We start from the raw sequence: 19,595 nt of genomic DNA, 5'->3' as shown, positions 1-19,595 counted from the left end.
AGGATTTTCAATTTTCAACATTTGTTTTTTTAATTTTTTTTATTAGATCTTCTTTTAGGTTAACAATTAAAATCAAATTTTCGATCAAAATTTAATTAGTTTTAATTTTATTTAGTTTGTACATAATTAGATCAATTAGAATAATAATTAGATTTAGGTTAATTATATAATAACTTAAAATATTTTCCTAACCCTAATTCATTTAACATCCTTCCTCAAACTTTCTCGACTTTACGATTTATCCGCTATTTATTTATTCACGCATCTTTTTCAATATAATTGTAACTACTTTTGGTTTGTAATGGTAATTAGGATTTTTTTCCGCACTTTACTTTCTCGCATTTTTCCAATATTATTTAACTGCTAAGGGTTGTAATAGTTTAAACTAGGACTTTTACCTTCTGCACCTCGTTATTATGTTGCTCTCCTAAAGCCATGTAATAGCTTAAGACTCTTTTACTTTTCTGCTTTTACTTTCTGCACCCATATAAACTGCTATAAACTGTGATATTAAATGTTAGATGTATGCTTAGGATTGTATGAAAAGATTAAAATCAACCGTTAGCTCACTATCTTCAAGATAAATATCTGAACACAACACTCTCCTTTTTTACTATTCACACACTCACCTTTAGGGTTTCTCCTCTTCTGTTGCCTTCTGAATAATAGTCAAGTCCCTCGAGCGTAGGAATACCTTAGCATATGTTGCCGACCAATTCAAAATCATCATCGTCCCTTCGGAATAAAGATCATAGTCCCTTCGAGTTGCCCACGATAAAATGATCTCGTCCCTCGAGTTGCTTATGATTAATGATGGTAGTCCCTTCGGATTGCCAAGGTATCCTTACATGTTGCTTCTTGTTTTGATCTTCTATTCTTCTCTTCACTCAGATTAAGAACACTGTTTGACGGTCTCTAAAAAGATGGTGTTTCAGATTGCTTCTGTTTAAGCTTTAATCACTTTAGTGATTTCTGCAGTTCTGAGCACTACATCTTTTCGAACCACACTTTCTATGATGAATCTTTCTTCAATTTGTACCATTTTAGATTTTATCCGTTATCTTGATCTTTGGAGAGCACATTAAATGCTTGTGTGTTGCTTTTTACTTTTGTTTTCTCCAATAAGCTGCATGTCGGTAGCTTCTTCAATCAACCTCGGGAGTTGTTCCATTAAAATGTTGTAGTTGTTCAGCTAATGATTATGTTTTTAACGGCATTTTCCCTTGACTCTGAATGCTTTGTCTTTTATACGTTTTGTAGGCTGAAGTTGTATCTTCTTTCAAGGTTCTCATGCGACTTTGTTGTTGTTGCTTTTATCTGTCTACTGCGTGCACCTTCAGAATTTCTGATGATCTTCTACCGAAACTTGATGTATCTGATATTATTTTCTGATACTGTCATTATGAATGTTGTATAAGGCTTTCAACATAATATCTGCACACTCAATGAAATCATTAGTAATAAAATTGTTACTAACAAAATATATGCTTGTTATCATCAAAACTAGATTCTGAACGTAGATTCTCAATCTTGTTCTAACAATCTTCCCCTTTTTGATGATGACAAAAATCATGTTTTTTGATGGAACAATTTTATGAGATGATAATAATAATAAACAGGCAAGTGTATTACATCCCTTTTCATGTGTTCAATTAAGTAACTTATTTAATTTATCAACTTATTCATCAAAAACTTATTCATCAAAAACTTATTCATCAAAAACTTATTCATGAAAATCTATTCTTTCTCCCCCTTTTTGTCATAATCAAAAAGCTTTTAAGAGGGTCAGAAGAGATTGATCAGATTAGGTGTACTAAGATAACTTCTCCCCTAGAGATGTGTAATCTCCCCCTGAATTTGATAACCATTAATTCTTGGTCAATGGCTCCTCCTGAGATAAATTCTTCAGTTTGTTTCTTTAGAAGTTTGATAGATGTAGCTGTGCATTTACTCTTCTTCTAGAAGTTCTGAAGATAGTTCCCTTTAGATTCAGATTTTCCTGCACACTTTCAAAGCAGATACTACTTGTACACGAGTTAGGAATATCATGTCAATTTTCAAGTTTCTCCTCCTTTTTGTTGTATAACTTTTAACAAGAGAACTAACTTCACAATTTCTAATATTTCACCTATACGGTTACTTATAAGATTATTATTGCTGTAATTGATTTTCCCTTTTTTTTGTTATAATCTCAAGGCATAAAAACAAACAATAATCAAGGAGCATAAAATGAAGCAATCAGTAAAGCACACACAGATGTTCATAAAGTAGTGATCAAAACAATTCACAAAATAAGCAAAGTATTAATATACACAAAGCTAGGACTATATCAGAAATTAAGACAGAAACGGGATCTAAGGTTGCTTAGGAACAAGAGATAGCAGAAGATTTTTTATTTCATTTGTAGACTCCTCTTGCCTCATTATCCAGGATTTGAATTCCCTGTTGGTTACGTCCTGCCTGGCTAGTCATTTTCTGACTTCTACATTTTCCTTCTTGAGTTCATTTAGCGTTTCAAGCATCTTATCACTTATTTGTCACTGGCAACACTTGCAAGCACAGAGGAAACCGTGAGAACTTTGGGAGACAACTGATTTGCATTTACTTTCCAGGTTGGTATTCTTCCTTCACAAATGTCTTCAGGCACTTCAATTGGAATTTTCTGTATCAAGGCCAAGGAAATTGCTTGATCATCATCAATATCCATATGCTCAGAAGATGTAGAACAGAGAGTGTTGCTGATTACTAGAGGAGGTTTTAGCGCCCAAAGATCCATCACAAGAGTGATGACAGCATTCAGATATTCATAAAATTTCTCATTAGCATGAGTGCGGCATACTTCTTTGAGTTTAAGAGACTCAGGGTTGAATCTCCTTCTGAATGCATCCCAAAGGGCTTCTGAGGCCACTGGACTTCCATTTGTTGCACAGTCAGCTTTTAATCTTGCAATCCATCCCTGCATCTCTGTTTCAAAATTCTTGATTAATATGTCAACATCTGTTAGGATGGGCTCAGGATGATGAGGTTCATGGGAACGTTCTGGTTAGGGTTCAGAGGTTTGTTCAGGTTCAGGTTCAATGAATTGTTCTTGTTGTTGATTGAGGGATTGCTCTTATTCTTGTTGTTCTGTTTCCAGTTCAGCAGACTGTTCTGGTTCTAGTTCAGTAGTTTGTTTAGTTTGAGGTTCAGTGATTTCGGTTGGCTGAGATTCTGGAGTTGAAACTTCAGAGTTTATTAGGGGTGAGTTTGATGTGTGAATTGGTGATTTTTATGGTGAAGGTGAGGCTGAGATGATTTGTACTTCTGGTGAGGATGGATAGACAATGTCTTTTGTGGATGAGTGAGGTGAAGTAGTTTTAGTTAAATGTGGTGGTGTTTAAGTGATTGATTCAGCAAGGGTGTTATATGTCGGAACATTGGGTAATACTGTAGCTAAGGGACTGGTAATCCCAAGAATGTTCCATGATCCTTTATACCACTCATAAGGTTTTGCAATTTGGTTTATAGGTTGAGATCTGATTTCAGATGATTCTGAACAGACATTATCAACACGGAATGGTGAATCATTTTCTGATAAAGGTGAAGCTTCTGGTTCAGAAAGAGTGGTAGATACCATTTATTTTGGTGGTGGATTTTCCTTTTCTTTTGGGGGTGAAGTTTTAGATGGGTTTAGATTTGTTGGTGTGGGAGCAATGACAGGATTTTCCTGCTGGATTTCTGGTGAAGTTATTTTTGTTTGGGTTTCAACAGATGATATAGGTGAGGATTCTTTTTGGTTGGAAGTTTGGATATCTGTTTCTTTTGGATTTTCTAAAGTACTGGAAATAGCTAGAGGAGTAGGGGTCTGAGTTTCTTGTTGTTGGGTGACAACAATGGCTTCTGTTGGTTTGGATGGTTCAGTTGATTTTGAATCAAAATTGTCAATATCTAACAACAGTTGTGCTAAGTTTTGATTTTCTAAAGGACTTGTGGGATTGGTTTCTAAAATTGGGATATCAGGAGATCTGGAGGATTGGTGGATAGGGGATTCAATAGTTTGAGGCTCAGGTAAGACAGATATTCAACATTATCAAAATTAATAGCAGGGATAAAGGTAGAAGGATTACCTGGTGTTACCCTAGGTTTTCGACTTACCAACAAATAGGCAACTGGGGCTCAAAATTGGTAATTGGGCCTCAATTTGGTAAAAAGGCCCTAAATTGGTAATTGGGCCTCAATTAAATAATTACATTGCCATTTGGGTCGAAGTGGTTCGACTAAGTAATGCTTAGTAGTCGAAGCTGTTCGACTAGAAAGATGATCAGAGGCTTCAGCGTTCGATCAGAAGTATGCGAAGACTTAAGAATTTTGCTGCAGAAATTGAAGTGGAAGTCGAGAGGTATTAGCAGTTAAGAGGCAGTTTCAAGCAGTTTTCTGGCAGTTCTTACAGGACGCGTGGAGATCTCACAATTGAAGATATTGCATGTCGAAGACACGTGTTGACTGATAACTAGTCGACCGTTAGTAGTAGTTATTTTATTTTTACTATTTAAGCAAGTTCCATAGGAATAGTTAGGGGTCCGCATTTTCTACATAAACACAAGTAAACTCAAATCTCTGTGCAAAAATGAGTAACGAGTGCAACTTTGGAATGTACGTATGCGTACCAGTTTAATTAATGCAATCATTTTACGTTATATCTCATCTTTCAGTGCACATTTACTGCTTTTTTATTGCTTTGATTTACTTTAAAACCTTTAATTTCAGTGTTTACTTTTATTTTAAAGTTACTGTTGCATTTAATACAAACCCAATACACATAATATAACAAAATAAAGCAATTAGTCCTGGAGTATTCTAGTTGATTCCGCAAAAGTAACCTTTAAAAAGGAAACTAGCGCTTGTTTACCATTTTTCTGGGTAAACAAATTGGCACGCCCAGTGGGACCCGTCAATTGCTGTTTGTTTTATATTTGTTAGTACAATAGTTATGTATGATATTAAGAAGTGGTCGGAAATTAACTAACATGGCTGAAGTTAATACAAATAATTCTGATCTTTCTGGAAATCAAGGAGGTGTTCTAACCGGAGCAACACCGCAAAATGCCGCAGATTCATCCCCAGTGGGTGTCATACCCCAATTTTTGACCTAAGATACCACCTCATATCATTGCATATGCATCATTTGCATCTCTAACAAAATTGCATAGCTTGTGTTTGCTACTTGTGCTCAGCAGGGTTTAATCAAGAGATCACTCATCCGTGCAAGAAACAGTCAATTAGGGTTTTGTTCTCCCTTCATCTCAAATGAACCATCTTCATCAACAATCAACATTTGGTCCCCAAAGATTCATTTCAACAAGCTCAAAGGCACTGAATCAACCAAATTAGGGTTTCGACTGAAGATAGCATACTCCTGACTTTTGCTCAGAATTTGATCTAATGACTTGGGACAAGACCTCAAGACCCCAAGTACATCATTTTGACCTAATCCATTAGCTCAAGACATCTCCTACACAAAGACTGATCAACAGTGAAATTTCAAATCATCAGATTAGGGTTTTGAACTATCAGGGACTGAGATCAGGGATCACATTCGGGAAACCCTAAAAATCCCCAGGAAGTCACTCAAAGGTTTCAATCATCTTCAAATAAAGTGCGCCATATCCATTTGTGTGATTCAAGAGTTTTGATTGGAATCTATTTCAAGATTTTGGCCTATGGATTCGTCATGGTAAAGGAAATTGTTTCTTATGGATTATTTGAAAGATGATACAAGTTTGAATCATTCATGAAATTTGCAAGAGAATATCTTTTTAGTCCATTTGTTGAAATATAATTTCAAGTGATTATTCAAGATCGTGAATTTAAGGATTTCAAGTCCAATATCATTTCAAAATTCATGGTACAAGAACACTTTTCAATACTTGAAATTCAAGTTTCTCACTAGCTCAAAGGTATTCTACCACTCCTATTCAAGAATTACCATGGATCATTCAAACTTGCAAATTCCATTCAAGTACATTCAAGAACATTAGAACTTCATGTTCATTCAAGTTCTAAAATAAATTCAAGCATTTACAAGTGAAGTTCTTTTACATTGTCATACCCCAAATTTGTCCTACCCTTTATTTCTAACTGGCTTATACTTTCCATTTCATCTGCATACCATCATTAGGGCATTTGCATGACTTCGCATTCATTCATTAAATAAAGCATATAAAAGCATGGGATCAAAGGTCATGAAGCAAGCTGAAGTTTCACTTAGGTCTTGACACAAGGTAATTTATTCCTTCAAAAGGGGGTGTTTGGCACTTAATCAAGATTGTGATCGATACAGGTCTTTTGGAAAGCATTTGTTCAGATGACTTATTGCTTGACCTAAGGTTTATTTCCTAGGTCATTTGAATCGAGACTTCTTGATTAGGGTCATGGCCTCATATGTACTACATTGATTGATTCGGTTACGATGCTATGAATTGAGTTGAGGTATTGATTCATCTCCGTGTGGACAACCATTGTTCGAGTTTTGTTTCTTCTACGACAAGATATTGGGTAAATGGCGGATTTGAAGATTAAAGTGCAAATTCTTTTGATGTCAAGCACTGAGAGAAATAAAGGACAATTGCTCATTTGAATTCGGAAAAAGGAAAGAGATCTAAAGATAATCGACACTTGGTCAACAAGTCAACCTAGGAAGGTTGACTTTTGCTAACTAAGTCATGTGGATCTCCTCATTCAAGATGGAATATGGGTAATTTCATTTGAAAGACTTCATACTCATAGTAGATATTGAAGCATGAAGAGAAAAGAATAGAAGTAAAACTTCATTTGTATTTGGTTGAGATATAAGTCAATACAAAAGTCGAGTGTCTATACATCCATTTCAAATCCCTTTACTAAGGCCCGAATCCATTTGATCTATACATTCTTTCAATTCCCATTATCATTACGACATCTGAGTTCATCCACAATTACACAAAATCAATTCCAAGTCATTACGCCGAAACATCCACATCGAAAACTACAAAGAAAATATCCTAATCCTATTCTAGACACACTTTCGATTTTGCTATTTCGATCTTCAAGCTTTATGACCAGAAGCACACATTATGTTCCCATTCATTGAACCAACCTGCTGCCTGCATGTTAAAAAACAGCATAATCAGTCACAATACATACACAACTCAGCAGCCTCACATCATAACAGAAAAGAGAAATCGATGGAAAAAGTGGTAACAAAAATAACTACCCTCGTGTCGACTTAACCTCAGCCTTTCATCTGAACAAAAAACAAGTGCAATATCAAAACAGAGCCATACGTACATTTTACCAATTCTCCAATTAACCTCCAGTAGCATTACACTAACACAATACACATAACCAATTGTCAACTAACCTGCCAGCAACAATATTCGACCAAGCCTTCTACAAGCCGACGCCCCGACTGAAACTTCTTCTGACTTCCTCCAACAGTCATGATCCTGCCACAGAAAATTCAACTCAAATCAATATTAACTTTAACCTGTTCATAACCACACCAGTTCAGTCAATGTCCTAACAATTGCTAACCATCAAAGCTATTTTCCATAAACCTGCACTGTTAGCATAATTCTCCAAGCCCATAACCACACAAACTAAAGCCCTGCTTCACATAACAAACAGCCTTGCAACTAACCTTCGCAAACAATCCCAACAGAAAATAACAGAATCCCAGCTATAACTAACTTTCAAACTAACCTATAACCGTCCCTAACTAACCCTAACAGAAATGTAACTACCAAAAAATCAATTACAAACTACCTAGCAGACTTTGCTAACAGAAATAACTGAATCAAAACAGAAATCAGAGGGAGAATTCAACCTGGATGCTTCTATAAAATCAGGACCTCCACCTCCTTCATTCTTCTCACCCTCCACGCCCATTCACCATCACCATTCTTCACCTCACCTTCATACTCCACAATTTCTTCCTCCACCATTCTTAAAACCTTCTCTTGACACTCTTCTCCCTCTCTGAATTCTTTAACCTCAAATCACATCTTCAACCTCTCAATATCTCCACTTCAATCATCACCTACCACAAAAATCAGAAAACCAATCAAACAGAAAGTAGAAGAAAAAACTCAGAAAAAGCTTCACACAAAGCCTTCAACGAATCACCATAAACAAACTCTTGACAGAAAACTTCAGATTCATCAACCTGCATCACGGCTCACCCTTCGTCAACTTGACGGCAAACCGAATTTCCAAGAACTTCAGTTTGCGTTGATTCTCCGACGTCGACAACGCACTCTTCTCGCAATTCAGAACCACCGATAACTTCCGCAATTGACTCAGCGATTCAGAGTTCTCAATAACGATCAATATCACGATAACCGATCCTTCATGATACAATCTGCGATTTCATCATCAACTTCAACTCTGCAGAAGGCGAAATCGTGAAGAATCACAATCTTCTTCACACGAAAGTCTTCGAATACATCTCACTCACACGGAATCGAAGAAGAGGAGAAGAAGATAGCGCAAGCGGAAAAGAAAAGAGATGCACCTGAATTGAAGTTCCCCACACGTTTATTTCGTCAGCTACACTACCGCGATCTGCACCTCAGGTAAGATTTATGAGCTTGCATTTCTTCATCTTCTTCGATCGTTCTTGTTAGCATCGCATAGAATAGGCGTTCCTGAGTCTTTCCCCTAAGGTATCACGGCGAAATCCTTCGCTATATACATGTAATCAAACTTGTTTCAGACCTAGGGTTTCTAAACAGGTAAATTCGGTGAGATTGAGTTTAGGTTTGTGAAGAGGAAGTTTGAGTTTGATTTGGGGTAAGAAGAGGTCAGAGATGGTGGCTCACGGTGGTCGGCGGCGTAAATCGCTCGCCGGGAATCGCATTCGTGAGAGTATGAGAAGGGGACGAAGCTGAGTGAGAGGAGTCGAACGGTCACAATAGCATTCACCCTAATCCCAATTTGATTATCCGTTTTTATGTTATTTTTATTTAATTATTTATTTATTTGTTTTACATTTGATAAAATATGATAATCTGAATCTGGATCAAGTCCTTGGGCCTCAGACGAAGTAGCATGTTACACCCCCCTTTGAGAGCCCAATCATACGGTTTTTTGGCCATAGGAGAAGCTGAAACAAAAACGTCACATTGGGCCAACTCTTGCTGGGCTTTAGCGCCCAAAATGCTGTATAGACCACCATTTTACTTTGAACCCCTTTAGCTTACTATTTTCCTTGTAGAATTTAGGATTCTTGACATAGTTTTATTCTTTTTTTAATGATAAAAAGCTTATAAATAATCACCATTAAAATTTGTTAGATTTTTAGGTAATAAAATGACATAGAAAACAATAAAAATACTAGTTTAGGCTTATTAGAATGTAGGTTCTTTAAGTGCAATTTAGACTTGAATTAGAATTCCCTTAACACCTATAAAACTCATAAAAATAGTAGCTTTTCTTAGTTTCATTTTTGTACTAATGCTTGAATCGTTTTGTGCTATTCCCATGCTCGTTTTGTATAATTGTTGTATGACTTTGTTGCTTGTAATTTTGGCCTTATTTTCGGCCTACCTTGTTAATACCATTACCATGTTAACAATAGGAGTTAGAACAACTTAGATTAGAATTTAGGATTAGTTCCCTCTTGCATTCTTTTTCGTTTCAACTCTTTAAAACATTAATAAACGGAAGATGTGAATCACATTAAGCAAGTGATAGAGAAATGAGTGGGATTCATTCCCTAATCTATTTCTCAATCACTTAGTGGCATAGAAACGAGTGGGATTCATTCCCTAATCTGTTTCTCGGTCACTACTTAATGGGAGAGAAACGAGTGGGATTCATTCCCTAATTTGTTTCTCAAACATTAATTAATGGGAGAGAAATGAGTGAGATTCATTCTCTAATCTGTTTCTCAAACATTACATAATGGGATGGAAGTGAGTGGGATTCATTCCCTAATCTGCTTCTCGATCATTATACATTTTATGTGATTCGAATCGTGAAGTAAACTCCCTTAAAAAAATACACAACCAAAAACACTTTAAAATACCTAACAATGGTTCAGACTAAAGCAAAGTAGAGAAAGTGGTGAGTGGCCCGGTATTGGGAACTGTTCATCACTCATCTATCCTAAAAGACACAAACCAATCATTTCTTTTTCTTTTGCCTCGTTGGCACCTAAGGGCAATGTCATTTCCGTTCGTACGCATCGTAGGTCTGTCCCCTTATGCAAGAACGTGAACGTTGACTCCGCCCAATTAAAAAACACAAAACAAACAGAAAATCGTGAGCCGAGCTACGGTAACTCTGATTCCTGAAAAGGATACGTAGGCAGCGGGGTAGGGCCCGTGCGAGTACAATTCTTTATTTTCCCTACATTTTGCATTCATTTCGCATTTAGACATAGACATAGTATACACCCTTTAGATAGAAACAGACATAGGTGGATACCATCGAGTACGATGGGCGTGAGGGGTGCTAATACCTTCCCCTTGCGTAACCGACTCCCGCACCTAGATTCTCTGGTCGCAAGACCCCGTTCCTTCCTTTGTTAGGTTTTCTGATATTCCTTTCCCTTATGGGATAAATATATTGGTGGCGACTCTGTTCATTTTTCGCGAGCGTGCGACAGCTGGCGACTCTGCTGGGGATGTTGCTAGACCTGTTGCTGGTCCATCCTTAGTGAGTCGATCCTAGCCTATCCGTTTGTTTGTTTATTTACTGGGTGTGCTATGTTTTGTCTATACGTGCATTTATTTATTTTATGTATTTGTTTTATGTTTCGCATGACCTGTTTATTTTCTGCTTGCATATCATGTTTATTTCTGCTTGCACATCATGCATATGGATTATATTTTGTGTTCCTTGGGGTCTTCTGTTCTGTTTTGCAGGTTGGGTGGGATGTTCTATGAGGTAAAAGGCCCAATACCCAGGCCAGAGTGACACATAGGATACCTAGGATAGAGTGGATAGTCATGACGCCAACAGAATGTCAGGTTCTGTTGATTGCGATCATGAGACCCACGACCAGTCGAGGTTCAAATGAAATACCATTGTTGGCATGTATTTGCGACAATGATGGTGTTTCAGGAGAACTGATAACGCTGGAAGCCATTGACCTACCTTGACCTAGATTCACCTGTGAGTGGGGTGGGATATACATGACAGGTACCGTTGGTGACTATTCTGTTCTGTTGGTGACTATTGGTTTTCCTGGTATCCAAAAAGGCGTCGGACCTTTGATCCTGTGACATTTGACCTGTATCAGTTATTCAGAAGTTTGTATGGTGGTTACTAAGATTATATGGACCTTGATCCCATGCCTTTGCATTGCATAACATCATTGTTGTATCCACTCCATTTATGAAAGATCCTAAAGTCTATTTCCAAAAAAAAAAAGGAGAAAAAGAAAAAGGAAATAGAAAAGCGAAAAAGAAAAGAAAAGACATTCTATACAAAAAAGAGATAAAAAAAAAAGAAGGAAAATTAAAGATTGTGAAAAGACTTTAGGATCTCTTATAAATGAAACTTGCATTCATATCATATTGCATCTCATAGTTCTATCAGAAGCTTATTGGGGTCCTTTTCAATCCAGATTTCTGCTTCATCAACAAATTTGACTTCCCTACATCCGTATCATACAAGGATTAATCAGAGGATAATCATGGACCGTCTTGAACGAAATCAGGTTGAACTTCGTAAGGACATGGATTCTATGGGGGAGAGGATGAACCAACTCTTGGAGACTCTCCATGTTGTTATTCAGGGGCAAGAAGAGCTCAGACAAAGTGTTGCTAAGTTGGCTAATGGTACTCCGACCACTGTTGCTAATGGGGGGTCAAAACCTGTGCCTGTGGAAATTCATAACAAGGAGGATTCGCGTCATGAGAACGATTCTGAACTGGAGGCTTTCAAGTTCCCGATCGAGGAAAATGAGAGAAAATTCCATCTTCTGGAAGAAAGGTTGAATGCTTTAGAAGGTCGAAGCTCCTCAGGTTTAAATGCTATTGATTTGTGCCTAGTGCCTGATATCAAGATTCCTGTTAAGTTCAAAGTCCCCAGTTTTGAGAAATACAAGGGTACCACTTGTCCGATGAGTCACATCAAGGCATTCTGCAACAAGATGGCTCCGTATGCAGAAAATGATAAGCTCCTAATGCACTTCTTTCAGGATAGCCTAAGTGGGGCATCCCTTGAGTGGTATACGCGACTTGAACGAACCCATGTCCGCACATGGGATGAACTAGCAGAGGCCTTTCTCAAGCATTACAAGTACAACAGTGACATGGCTCCTACTAGACTACAACTCCAAAGTTTAACTCAGAAGGTTGATGAGTCTTTTAAAGAGTATGCACAGAGATGGAGAGAATTAGCTTCCAGAGTCCAACCTCCACTCTTGGAACGAGAGCTTGTAGACATGTTCATGAATACTCTGAAAGATCCTTATCTGAACATGATGGTTGGATGCGCGTCCTCCGAATTTTCAAATTTGGTGGTCGTAGGAGAACGAATTGAAAATGCCTTAAAGATGGGTAAAATCCAGGATATTGTTAATGTTTCCGAACTCACAGAAGAAGAGAAAAGTGAAATAAATGCAGTTTCTGAGATCGCAGAAGAGGAAATCCCTGCTTATCCTCAAGTTCAGGTTCCTAACTATCAAATGGTACTAGTTTCTCCTGGCCAATATATTCCACAAGCCTTTGCCACCACTATCAATCAACAACCCCAGATGGTCCAACAACAACCGGTTCAGTATCTGCCACAAAAGCAATGTGCTCCACATCAACAAGGTCATCCGAATCAACGCCAACCTAGAAGTAATTTGGAACGAAGAAATGCTCCTTTGGACCAGATTCCTATGACATACACTAAACTTCTTCCATATCTAGTTCAAAGCTCATTGGTGGTTCCCAAATCTCTAAAGCCTCCACCACAACCGTTTCCACCTGGGTATGACCCTAATGTGCAATGTGGATATCACGCTGGATCAATGGGGCACTCAACTGAGGACTGCAATGCTTTCAAAGCCAAAGTACAACAGTTGATTGATGGGAGGCATATAACCCTTCAAGAAGGAAACATATGGGTGAATGGAATTCCTTTGCTCGAATAAATGCCTAGATTTCAGAAAGTCTCCAGAATCAACAAATTCTTTCCTCACAACATATAGCTTTTCTAAGTTTGACGGCCATGCAAGGTTCCTCCATGTTTGATGGTGATTACCACTCTAGCAACTATGCTTGGGGCTCCCGCACGAGGGATAAGCAAGACGTACTCTTATCTTGAGCATTGCATCACTCGCATTGCTCGAATCCCTAAAGTGACACAAAATTTACAACTCTTGGGTGACTTTGTTGGAATTTTCTTTTGAAGTAACCTGAAGTGTTTGGAAGGAACTGCGGAAGGTATCCAAGATCAATAAGTCCAGACGGAGTCAAGCCTCCTCAACTATGGCAGTCATCAATTCATTTCTGCATTTTCATTTGTAATTTTCCTTGTTTTGTTAATTGTTTCTTCCATGTAAAACCTGTTTGTTTTTAATGAAAATAAAAATACATTGCATATGCTAGTTTCGAATCAATCCATTCGTGTTCACTCACATATTTATGTCTATCGATATCAAACTCTGGTTTAAGCAAAAAAATATCAAAAGGAGAATGATGAAAAATAAAATGCAAAAATCTTTAATCATGTGCTTTTGAATAAAACCCCGCTGAGGATGTACAGGCATTGTTTCAAATCCCCAAACACTGGAGATATAAGGGAGATAGACCCTCGTTAACCCCTTTGAGCCTTGAAGTAGGAGTTTCTTTTCTATACCAAAGAAAAAACCCTCACATTTAACCCAGGGGCAGGGTAGCGTTCAATTAATCTGATCGAGCAATCAAAATTCATCAGGAGTGTGCATCCAAGGACACAACAATGGTTGTCTTTAAAAAGGTTGAGGAAAGTCAATGCCACAATGGTAACCCCTCATCAACCAAAGAATGAGGCAGTCACAATCACCTCCCGCAAATCAAAGATTCAGGATCACACGACTCGTTCAAAAAAAAATTAAAAAAAGGAAAAAAGAGAGCCCGCTAAGTCACCAACTTGAAAACAAGTGACTTAGGCAAAAATTAGGGCATCCCGCTGGACTCCAAAATAAAATTCAAAAGAATTTGTCCAGGCAAAAGTTAGGGAAACAAAAAGAAAAGCAGAAGCGAAAAACGAGGATTACAAAATAAAGGTCCTCATCAAAGGAACAAAGTCGTGTGATCAGACACCAAAAAATGAAAGGTAAAGTGACTGCCATGTCCAAGAAGACTTCATTGGTTCCTCAATCATCTCAAACTCCTCCTGAAGGATGAACGCTCGTATCAGGTTAAGTTGAACTTAGGACTGGAGAACATCACGAAGAATGGGTGGGTTAGGTTAGACTTTGAGCCTTAAATCCTTTCTTTCTAAAACCGTGAACCAGGCCACGTTACAACCCTTAAAAGACCTAATTGAAGCAGGGTTTATTTCAAAAGCAAGTTGTGTAAAACTGACTCCTAGATGTTTGCTTACCATTTATGTTGGTATCGATATGACAAATAATTCAAACACTGAATGTCACAACATTGTTTTAATAACTTTGATCTCGAAGCTAGCATAAGCATTGCATTAGGATTGTCATCTTCAAAACAAATATCTTTTACTTGTGAATAAACACTTGACATCAAGGAATATCAAACAATGAACAACTGCAAAAAAAAAAAGTTGATCGATTCCATGAGCCATTCACTTCAAAAGCTGATTACTCCAAGGGGCAAGTTGTATGAAGACTCTGTCAATTGAAGCACCCATTCAAGGTTCCATCAATCTGGGGCAATCAAGTCGAGGAATCTCTCTTGAGTTCAACCAATCTGGGGCAGTTACGTCGAGATTTGATAAATCTCTCCAAGGATCCTTTGGGGCAAATTCCTTCATAGCCCACGAATCTTGGGGCACAATCTTCTAAGTTGTATTGATTCTCCCCGATCATAGGAGTTTATTTCTCCTGGAACTTTTGTCTCTCCCCAAGCACATGAGTTTATTTCTCATGGAAGTTGTTCCACTTCCCCAACCTGGTCTCCTTGTCTGAATTTCTCATCCTCAACATGGTGAATCGAGGGAATCTCCTCAAGCTCTCCATCCCCAAGCAATTCAATATGTAGGGAAAGTCAGATGAAGTCACTTCCTCCCCAACAAAGCTACATTCCAACCCTCAAGGTAGTTGCCAATAATCTTTGGTACTGTAGGTCTTCCAACACCGATTCATATTGATAACTCAAGACCACAAGCAATGGACCCCAATGATCCTGCTTCTCTATCATACCGATGCCTTTATTTGGCACTCTGCATATAGTTTCCATTGCATATAGCATTGCATCCTCAGAAGCGTAGCATATCCATTAAAATGGATCATTACGCCATACAAAAATTAAAACATGCATACAAAGCATAAGCCAGATAATACAAATCAGCACTCAATCAAGACGACGATACTTCCCCACATAAAAGGTTGTCCTTACAAACTCTGATTGGTATCTGTTACTACATCACAAATCTCCTCAAACCATGGTGCCAATACCTGGTATCCTCAATCCCCAAAAGAAGTCTCATGTTCTCTCCCCAATGCGGGTCGGATACAATGTCTTTTTTGTCAGAATCGTTGTCTCCGAGGTTATTTCCCGCGTGCTGCGTGAAGATTAGAGTGCGAATGAGGGTGGGCATTCAACCCATCTCATTTTTCAACCGTTTGAATAACCATTCTTGGTGTGTGGCAATTCGAACGATTGCCACTCTTGATGAGTTACACCCCGCCTTTGGCCTGAGGGATTAATGTAATTCTTATGCTTCGCCAGCATCAACATCTTCGTGAATCTCCAATGTTTACCGATGTCTTTTGATCGAGTCTAGTCGTCACTAGTCTCCGTGGTCCCTCCCCCGTATGGGAAAACTTTTCAGGTTCAACCCCCGTGTTGTGAATCCTTTGCCTTCCGACCTTCAAATCATTGCAAAACCCAGTTCCCGTCCTGGTAATCATTCCTCAAAGTCCAGTTCTCGCCCTGGCAAACTTTTTCAAAGTCCAGTTCTCGCCCTGGCAAACTTTCTCAAAGTCCAGTTCTCGCCCTGGCAAACTTTTTCAAAGTCCAGTTCTCGCCCTGGCAAACTTTTTCAAAGTCCAGTTCTCGCCCTGGCAAACTTTTTCAAAGTCCAGTTCTCGCCCTGGCAAACTTTTTCAAAGCCCAATTCTCGCCTTGGCAAACCTTTTTCAAAGTCCAGTCCTCGCCCTGGCAAATCATTTCCATCATTTTCAGTCCTCGTCTGATATCTTATGGTGAAGTCAGTTCTCGCCTGACAACCACCATTCATCCATAATTTCTTACCGTAAAACCAATTCTCAATCCCCAGCAAGTCATTATTCTCTTTCCCCATTCAACCATAACATCCATAAATCATTCCACCAGAAAAACAAAAATTTCTCTTTCCCCAGCAGATATCAAAAACAAATAATAATGATAACATTTACACCATCTTCTCTTCAGGACAAATTTCTGGTACTTTGATATTTAATCTTCTTCTACCTCGAATGTTCGAAAGGCTGACGCCAATCTCACCTTCAGGTTTAAGACGATTAAATAGGGGCAGCTGTCATACCCCAAATTTGTCCTACCCTTTATTTCTAACTGGCTTATACTTTCCATTTCATCTGCATACCATCATTAGGGCATTTGCATGACTTCGCATTCATTCATTAAATAAAGCATATAAAAGCATGGGATCAAAGGTCATGAAGCAAGCTGAAGTTTCACTTAGGTCTTGACACAAGGTAATTTATTCCTTCAAAAGGGGGTGTTTGGCACTTAATCAAGATTGTGATCGATACAGGTCTTTTGGAAAGCATTTGTTCAGATGACTTATTGCTTGACCTAAGGTTTATTTCCTAGGTCATTTGAATCGAGACTTCTTGATTAGGGTCATGGCCTCATATGTACTACATTGATTGATTCGGTTACGATGCTATGAATTGAGTTGAGGTATTGATTCATCTCCGTGTGGACAACCATTGTTCGAGTTTTGTTTCTTCTACGACAAGATATTGGGTAAATGGCGGATTTGAAGATTAAAGTGCAAATTCTTTTGATGTCAAGCACTGAGAGAAATAAAGGACAATTGCTCATTTGAATTCGGAAAAAGGAAAGAGATCTAAAGATAATCGACACTTGGTCAACAAGTCAACCTAGGAAGGTTGACTTTTGCTAACTAAGTCATGTGGATCTCCTCATTCAAGATGGAATATGGGTAATTTCATTTGAAAGACTTCATACTCATAGTAGATATTGAAGCATGAAGAGAAAAGAATAGAAGTAAAACTTCATTTGTATTTGGTTGAGATATAAGTCAATACAAAAGTCGAGTGTCTATACATCCATTTCAAATCCCTTTACTAAGGCCCGAATCCATTTGATCTATACATTCTTTCAATTCCCATTATCATTACGACATCTGAGTTCATCCACAATTACACAAAATCAATTCCAAGTCATTACGCCGAAACATCCACATCGAAAACTACAAAGAAAATATCCTAATCCTATTCTAGACACACTTTCGATTTTGCTATTTCGATCTTCAAGCTTTATGACCAGAAGCACACATTATGTTCCCATTCATTGAACCAACCTGCTGCCTGCATGTTAAAAAACAGCATAATCAGTCACAATACATACACAACTCAGCAGCCTCACATCATAACAGAAAAGAGAAATCGATGGAAAAAGTGGTAACAAAAATAACTACCCTCGTGTCGACTTAACCTCAGCCTTTCATCTGAACAAAAAACAAGTGCAATATCAAAACAGAGCCATACGTACATTTTACCAATTCTCCAATTAACCTCCAGTAGCATTACACTAACACAATACACATAACCAATTGTCAACTAACCTGCCAGCAACAATATTCGACCAAGCCTTCTACAAGCCGACGCCCCGACTGAAACTTCTTCTGACTTCCTCCAACAGTCATGATCCTGCCACAGAAAATTCAACTCAAATCAATATTAACTTTAACCTGTTCATAACCACACCAGTTCAGTCAATGTCCTAACAATTGCTAACCATCAAAGCTATTTTCCATAAACCTGCACTGTTAGCATAATTCTCCAAGCCCATAACCACACAAACTAAAGCCCTGCTTCACATAACAAACAGCCTTGCAACTAACCTTCGCAAACAATCCCAACAGAAAATAACAGAATCCCAGCTATAACTAACTTTCAAACTAACCTATAACCGTCCCTAACTAACCCTAACAGAAATGTAACTACCAAAAAATCAATTACAAACTACCTAGCAGACTTTGCTAACAGAAATAACTGAATCAAAACAGAAATCAGAGGGAGAATTCAACCTGGATGCTTCTATAAAATCAGGACCTCCACCTCCTTCATTCTTCTCACCCTCCACGCCCATTCACCATCACCATTCTTCACCTCACCTTCATACTCCACAATTTCTTCCTCCACCATTCTTAAAACCTTCTCTTGACACTCTTCTCCCTCTCTGAATTCTTTAACCTCAAATCACATCTTCAACCTCTCAATATCTCCACTTCAATCATCACCTACCACAAAAATCAGAAAACCAATCAAACAGAAAGTAGAAGAAAAAACTCAGAAAAAGCTTCACACAAAGCCTTCAACGAATCACCATAAACAAACTCTTGACAGAAAACTTCAGATTCATCAACCTGCATCACGGCTCACCCTTCGTCAACTTGACGGCAAACCGAATTTCCAAGAACTTCAGTTTGCGTTGATTCTCCGACGTCGACAACGCACTCTTCTCGCAATTCAGAACCACCGATAACTTCCGCAATTGACTCAGCGATTCAGAGTTCTCAATAACGATCAATATCACGATAACCGATCCTTCATGATACAATCTGCGATTTCATCATCAACTTCAACTCTGCAGAAGGCGAAATCGTGAAGAATCACAATCTTCTTCACACGAAAGTCTTCGAATACATCTCACTCACACGGAATCGAAGAAGAGGAGAAGAAGATAGCGCAAGCGGAAAAGAAAAGAGATGCACCTGAATTGAAGTTCCCCACACGTTTATTTCGTCAGCTACACTACCGCGATCTGCACCTCAGGTAAGATTTATGAGCTTGCATTTCTTCATCTTCTTCGATCGTTCTTGTTAGCATCGCATAGAATAGGCGTTCCTGAGTCTTTCCCCTAAGGTATCACGGCGAAATCCTTCGCTATATACATGTAATCAAACTTGTTTCAGACCTAGGGTTTCTAAACAGGTAAATTCGGTGAGATTGAGTTTAGGTTTGTGAAGAGGAAGTTTGAGTTTGATTTGGGGTAAGAAGAGGTCAGAGATGGTGGCTCACGGTGGTCGGCGGCGTAAATCGCTCGCCGGGAATCGCATTCGTGAGAGTATGAGAAGGGGACGAAGCTGAGTGAGAGGAGTCGAACGGTCACAATAGCATTCACCCTAATCCCAATTTGATTATCCGTTTTTATGTTATTTTTATTTAATTATTTATTTATTTGTTTTACATTTGATAAAATATGATA

General features: G+C 38.3%; 2 long non-coding RNA genes across 2 annotated transcripts; both read right to left on the bottom strand.

The window, feature by feature from the left end:
- Window positions 1-6,793: 6,793 nt before the first annotated feature.
- LOC131656467 (uncharacterized) lies at window positions 6,794-7,465 on the bottom strand. Its single transcript, XR_009300118.1, has 3 exons — window positions 7,379-7,465; window positions 7,232-7,261; window positions 6,794-7,121 (listed from the first exon to the last, which is right to left on the bottom strand). It is a non-coding gene; the product is annotated as an uncharacterized LOC131656467 (long non-coding RNA).
- Window positions 7,466-17,364: 9,899 nt separating this feature from the next.
- Window positions 17,365-18,036, bottom strand: LOC131656466 (uncharacterized). Its single transcript, XR_009300117.1, has 3 exons — window positions 17,950-18,036; window positions 17,803-17,832; window positions 17,365-17,692 (listed from the first exon to the last, which is right to left on the bottom strand). It is a non-coding gene; the product is annotated as an uncharacterized LOC131656466 (long non-coding RNA).
- Window positions 18,037-19,595: the final 1,559 nt, after the last annotated feature.

Source organism: Vicia villosa, linkage group LG3 (assembly GCF_029867415.1).
Source record: "Vicia villosa cultivar HV-30 ecotype Madison, WI linkage group LG3, Vvil1.0, whole genome shotgun sequence".
In the NCBI taxonomy this organism is placed as follows: domain Eukaryota; kingdom Viridiplantae; phylum Streptophyta; class Magnoliopsida; order Fabales; family Fabaceae; genus Vicia; species Vicia villosa.
Note: the sequence above shows the minus strand (reverse complement) of the source record. Positions and strands in the feature narration are given on the sequence as shown.